At 37.4% G+C, this 6,417-nt stretch overlaps 1 protein-coding gene across 2 annotated transcripts in view; it reads left to right on the forward strand.

The window, feature by feature from the left end:
* The first annotated feature begins 148 nt into the window (after positions 1 to 148).
* Positions 149 to 6,417, forward strand: part of LOC116707246 (phospholipid-transporting ATPase ABCA1) — a 198,336-nt gene continuing 192,067 nt past the window's right edge. The window contains exon 1 of one of the 2 annotated variants that reach the window (XM_032544513.1): positions 149 to 202. The gene's annotated coding sequence lies outside the window, so the exon portion shown is untranslated. The remainder of the gene's footprint in view (positions 203 to 6,417) is intronic. The other variant, XM_032544514.1, reaches the window with a different exon arrangement.

Genomic DNA, 6,417 nt, shown 5'->3' on the forward strand with positions numbered 1-6,417 from the left:
GTGTGTGTGTGTGTGTGTGTGTGTGTGTGTGTGTGTGTGTGTGTGTGAGAGAGAAGGGGAGTAAGGACGCTGAGAAAGAAGGTGTGTATGTCTGCTTCCTTGGTGAAGGTATAAATACAAAGGGACGGTGGTAAATGAAAGACAGAACATATATTACCCATTACCAAAAGCTTATTCATCGGGAATAAAAAATATAACCTGTGTGAGGATATTTTTTGAAATTTCTTTACTAAAAAGAAAGTCAATTTATTTATTTATATGGCACATTTTTTAACAGTTTTTCTCATGGTTTATGATTAAATCTGTATTATAATTTCTTGCGCATGTATTTAATTTACTGAAAAAGTATACACTCATTAGGGATATGTTTTATTATCAAATCAGAGATTATTAGGAAAAAATGAGACGTAAGTAATCAGACACCTTTTTATTTCTGTACCTTGTGAGAAATAATTTCTTTTTATCTCTATTTAAACTGTTTCATGTTTTGACATGGATTGACGTTGATGAATATGACTTGGACATTCATGCACACTGCCCTTGCATTTAAGACTCATTTAATATTTATTTAGTTATTAAACCAGTAATTAGTTAACTGAGTTCCTTTTAACCACATGAATTAGCATCAGTGAAATTAAACATTTATCTGTAATGGACCCATAAGCTCAATTTTGACTTGCTTAATCATCCAACTCCTTGTGTGGTGTGTGTGTGTTTTTTTTTTACCAAATAGGGTCTTGACATTACTTTGTGGAAATTAAATGAACAAATTTAATATTTCAACCACACACATTGTTTAAACCTAATTCACTAAGTTCTTCAAATACTAGTACTCTAGGTAGTAGACTTTCCCAGTTGACTAACACATTAATTGAGATACTGAGTAATGAGCAGTTGCAGGTTTTCTGTAACTTTTCTTTCGCCTGTTGTATTTTGAATATATCCAGCTATAACGTACTGCAGGAAGAAAGGAAGACTTCAGTCCATTTTTCACAGAGCTGCTACTGTGATTGACAGGCTGAGACGTTTTGAAAAATTGCCAGAGATGTCTCTTATTACAGTCTGGATCTTGCGGCGGCGGGCAGACTCGGGTGGACAGAAAGAGCTCCAGCCGTCACTGCTGCATCATTTTGAATGGCATTTGCAAACCGTGGCGAGTTCATGAAATGTTGTGGGGGTGCGACTGGCCCTCGTCCACTTTATTAATGAGTTGTTACCCCAAGCTCATAAGCCACCCCGGCCCACGATGCTGCCCGTAAATATGCTTGCGTGGCACAAAATGCAACAGTAAAACAGACAGGACTGCAGCTCACTTCCCATTGGCTTTGGAGACTCTATAAAGATGTTTACTGGCACATAAAAAGACACAGATTGCAGTCCGTGTATGATATTTCGAGGTGAAGCGGTATCCTTAAAACACGCTGTTTACTCAAGTGAGAATATTTTCTGACTAGCAGAAGTGGTTATTGATTTATACTGGCTACGCCATCAGACTATAGAATGAAAACCTTAATTGCTAAAGGTTTTCTGCTTACCTCCCAAAGTAAGTGTTGACATGTGCTCAATGCTCTTAAAGTACAGTATTTTGGAGATCTCAAAAAAAGCAATCAATATTTAGTATTTGTGCTATTTTTTGGAACCTGTCATACTACAGATGTTCTAGTAGAGATTAGAGACCAACTGTGTATTCATTATACAGTTTATTATAAAAGATCCAAAAACATTTGACAAAAAGGCTATACTTTACACGTTTAAAACCTTACAGTAGACCATGTGCTTATGATAGAAGGAGCTACATGTTTCAAGCCCCTGAGAAAGCTCTCTGATAAGATGTTTTATTTCACAATCCATGTGACTGGAGATATCCTTGATGCTGCCGGAGATTTCCATGCACCCCTCCTCCAGCATTTACCCAATCTCCAATCCTACCATCTCCTAATCCATGACTGGTTTATCTGATTTTATGTTTAATGTAACAAAAAAATAAAGTCATTCTATGTACTTTTCTTTGTAACATCAATGTAATCTGATGTGCTTACAATGGCATATAGCATTCAAAATCCCACAATTCTGCCTTTATTCAGTTCTTGATCAACATTTTTAGGTTCATTTGCCACATTGATGTGACTCAACACTAGTTTACACTACTCTCCTGCCTTGTATGATGATACATTGTAACTGTAATCCAATTCCACAGGAAAGATCTGTTGAACATTTTGGCACAGTAGAAGAAAAAAAAAAGAGTATAAACACTGTGGATGTGCTGACAAGGACGAGTGTCCATTTGTGAGCGGTCTGGTCGAGGAGATGGCATTGGAGAACTGCAGTCTGCCATTTGTGTCTGTCCCACACGCGTGGTTGTGAGCAGCCGTGAATATGTGTGTCCACGTACAGTGTGTGTGTGTGTGTGGGAGGACGTGAGTCTGCATGTGGCCTATGTATGTGTAAGCGAATGAGAGCAAGCGGTCAGAGAAACACCTGCGTGCCATGCATACGACCGTGTATGAGTAGCTCAGATGTGATAGTCAAGATAACATTGATTTAGGATAGCGGGGGGGATTTTGTCAATGTTTGCTGCTTTGGGGCCCAAAGACTTTGGGCTGTTGTTCTTCAGACATAACAGCTTGATCAGTAGGCTACTGCAATGTACTGTTCCTGATAAAAAAGGAAGGTTGTAGAGCTTGGTGACATTCATATTATTATCAAGTATATCGATGAATGACAGGTTATTATCTTTAAAAGACCTGTGCACAAACTTATTTTCCTAATCAGCCTTCTACTATGAGCAATGATATCCTATGAACAGGTAGTGTTTCATGTAAGAGATGTTAGTATTTGTTGTATTTTTAGGTGAGCTTTTAGCAATGGTCACCTATATCTGTACACCAAAAAAAGATTTAGGCTAGATTTTTCTCTGAACTTTATTTGTATTAGTGCTCATTCAATAATGTTCATGTTACAGTACAGAGAGGTAGCTAGATTAGAAAACAACACATTTTCAGTGGCTTTAATTATGTTTGGCTGATCAGACATCCTCTCAGGACTGTGTTGGCTGGGGCTGGTATTTCCATCCCTTGTTAGCGTTGGACAAATTGCACATTTAGGCTGTCATGTTTGGACTTTGGCCTCCTTACATAATTCCCAGCATCGCTCCACCCAGTTCAACCTGAGCAAAAGCCCAACCTGTGTGGGTTCCTGGGTATGTGTGTCTTTATACAAACATAAATATTCACTCCTCACTTTTTCTTAAAAACTAAGCATCCGTTGACTTGTATAATAATGCTGGAAACATTTTGTGTCTTTGGGGGTAGCGGGGGAGATGTAGTATCTGACGACTTATACATTTGAATCAGGAGTTCAAATTAAGCACTGTCATGTACCACTGTAGGGGGTCAATGATTTACATCTTGGTGGAGTGGTCTTTGAGGAGGTATTCTATGTGGAGTGCAGCGATTTGTGGCTGTATAGATTCAAGGGACTTTATGTTAGTTTTTTGAGACTTTAATCTTTAATTACCGCCCACTCATAACTTTCTATGTTACCTAACATGTTACATGAACATATCCTATATAAACTATGTTAAATGAAATGAGAGATAGAGTGTTCCTCACGTTGGGTCACTCGCCGAGCTTCTGCAGAGCTTGTAAACTGATGCTGAAAATTATTTTATATAATAAACCTTTATAAACACATCATCCTGCATTGCTGTTCAGACACCACAGCAATTAAGCTACATTTAAAGCTGAATATTTAAAAAAAAAAAATTAAGTAAGCCCTGAATGCCCAAAATGTAATTTACTGTGCAGGGTATGCGCATACCCTGCACAGTAAATTACATTTTGTGAATAGAAAATCTGCCAAAAGATGTAGAACCCCGAAACCCCTTTTCCCCAGCTTTGCCCTCGTGGTTAAGAAAGCGTTGCATTATGGGTTGTAGCCTAAATGTTGCACGCCAGTTTTGACATATTCAACCTGTCAAACTTTTACTGCTGGAGTCAGTCAGCACCTTGCGCTGTGGAGGAAGGTCTGGCAATGTAGCTCCAGAACTGGCAATTAGATAGTTAACCCTTAGAAGTAAAGTTATTTAAGCTGTGTTGCTGCGGTGAAATTACTCAAGAAGAAAACGTCACGACTACGTTTAACGTTATTTGATGGAAGGAGGTCTGTCCAGCGAGAAAAAATATGTACACGTTAGCCTGATAGCTAGCTGAGAAAGGTAGCTAACAGTTAGAGAAAATGTTTCACTGTTCCCAAAAGTGGAAAAGTTCAGTATGTGTTTACATGGCTGTGACTTAAAAAACACAATGAAGCTGCTCTCGGGGAATATAAATTACCTGGACAAGAAACAGTAAGGTGAGCTCTATGCTGCATGTAAAAGGAGCAACTTTAACGGTGACGTTAACCTTTTGTAACGCTATATATATAGAGCCTACTTTTCTTTTTCTTTTCTTCTTTCTAATAACTTTTATCAGAGGCTTTAAGGTTGAAAACAACTGCTGAGTTTGGTAAATTGTGAATTGAGTAAAAAATTCCCCAACTGCAATGAAGAGCAAGATAGGGTACGTTAGCTTAAATCGGCTAATATCATAGAGAGTTCCAGAAAGGCTAATGTTGGCTCGTTAGGCTAGCAGAAGGGGCGAGCCCATCGTGACTGAGGTTTTACAGTGTTTTTATTTGCTTGTAACTGACTACGTACATTTCTAATTAAGGTATTTTTATTTGTGTTGGTTATTTTGTTTTATTGAATTCATGTTAGTTTTGTTTTTTACAACAAATTCAAAATATATGCTAAATATATTTACCTTATTCAACATATTACGTAGGCAAAGTGGTGGGTCGATTTGCAAGTTCAGCATAGTATCTGAAGTTACCTCATTACAGTTATAAATATGTTGCTGGGTTAGATTGAAAAAGATTTTAGCAGCTGGTTATCAGTACTTTTACATGTGGGTTTTAAAAACAACATGAGTCAGCTAACAGACATCTAAAAAAAGGGGCATAATCGTGCAGCCAAATTGCAGTTGCATCTATGAAAACTGTAAAAAGATGAATAAATTTGCCACTGCAGGAAATACTCTAAAATATAAGGTAGGGATAAGAAAGAAACTGCTGTGAAACAAACACTCATTTGAAATGATTGGGGCTGCAATATTAGTATTTTTTTTAATAATTATTGTTTTTCATATATATTTTGGTCTGCAATATGTCAAAAAATAGTGAAAATTGTCCATCACAATTTCCAAAATATCCAAGCTGACTTTACCCTGATCTCTAAGTATATTATTTTGTCTGACTAGCAGACCACATCCACATTTAAGAAGCTGATATGAATAGATTTTTTTGTGCCATTTTTGCTTTAAACGATTACTTAAATGATATTAAACGTTTTTGCGGCATAGCTTTCTAAAGGTCAACTAATCACTCTAAAAATATGAACAGGGCTTGGCAAATACTGTTGTTATTGTCAACATCTGTTGTTTGTTTCATGAAGTGGTTATTTTTGTCTGTCTCGTGTAGTTGTGAGTTTACATAAATCCCATATATGTAATCCTTCCAAATTCCTTGCATGCCACTCGTGCTGTGCTTTGTATCTTCAACTTCCTCTGTTCCCCTTATCACCTTTGCTCCCTGATAAACACACTTCACCGTGTCCCATCATAGCCTTGTTTTATGATAGAAGGGATAAGCAGCAAAACCCCTCGTACCACTTTTAATGCTTGACAGTATCACAACACCTACTCACGTGGGAGAAGCAAACAGGTGCCTAATGCTACAGGCAAACAGGTTACATGAGATTCACAATGATCCTCTGTGAGTTAATTTGGAGGATAATTTACAGGGCATAGGCCCCAGGAGAAGGAGCAATAGTACACAGGAAAGCAGTGTAATGGCTGTCCAGGGAATTGTTGTCTGTTACTGCAGGTCACAGGATGAAGTGTGCTACTGTATACATAACCAAAAAGGCTGCTGCAGCATGATGTTGCAGAACCTGTTATCTAATTCTTGTTATGGTCTCAGTAATCTGAAAGCTCTTATGTCAGTTCATCTCTAGTCTTGTTTACAGCAGGGTTGGCCAAGTTACTTTAAAAAAGAAATTTGTTGCATTTACAAGTTTAGGTACTTATTTCAAAAAGTAATTAGATACTCTACACATTATAAAAGTAAATAGTTACTTCAGAATGTAACTAATGCATTACTTTCAAGTCAGGCTCAAATGTAACCCCACCTCCACCCCTCTTTAACGCCACATAAAATGTATGTGCATGCTCAATTATTCATGATAAATCTGAATTATATAATTAAATGGAAACTTAATACAATACGTTATTAACAGAAAATTTACACAAATCTAAACTCTATTAATGTTGCTGTGGGACAAAGTGAGACCAGCCTCCAATCAAATGCCATGTACGTAGA

This window comes from Etheostoma spectabile, chromosome 19 (assembly GCF_008692095.1).
Source record: "Etheostoma spectabile isolate EspeVRDwgs_2016 chromosome 19, UIUC_Espe_1.0, whole genome shotgun sequence".
Classification (NCBI taxonomy): domain Eukaryota; kingdom Metazoa; phylum Chordata; class Actinopteri; order Perciformes; family Percidae; genus Etheostoma; species Etheostoma spectabile.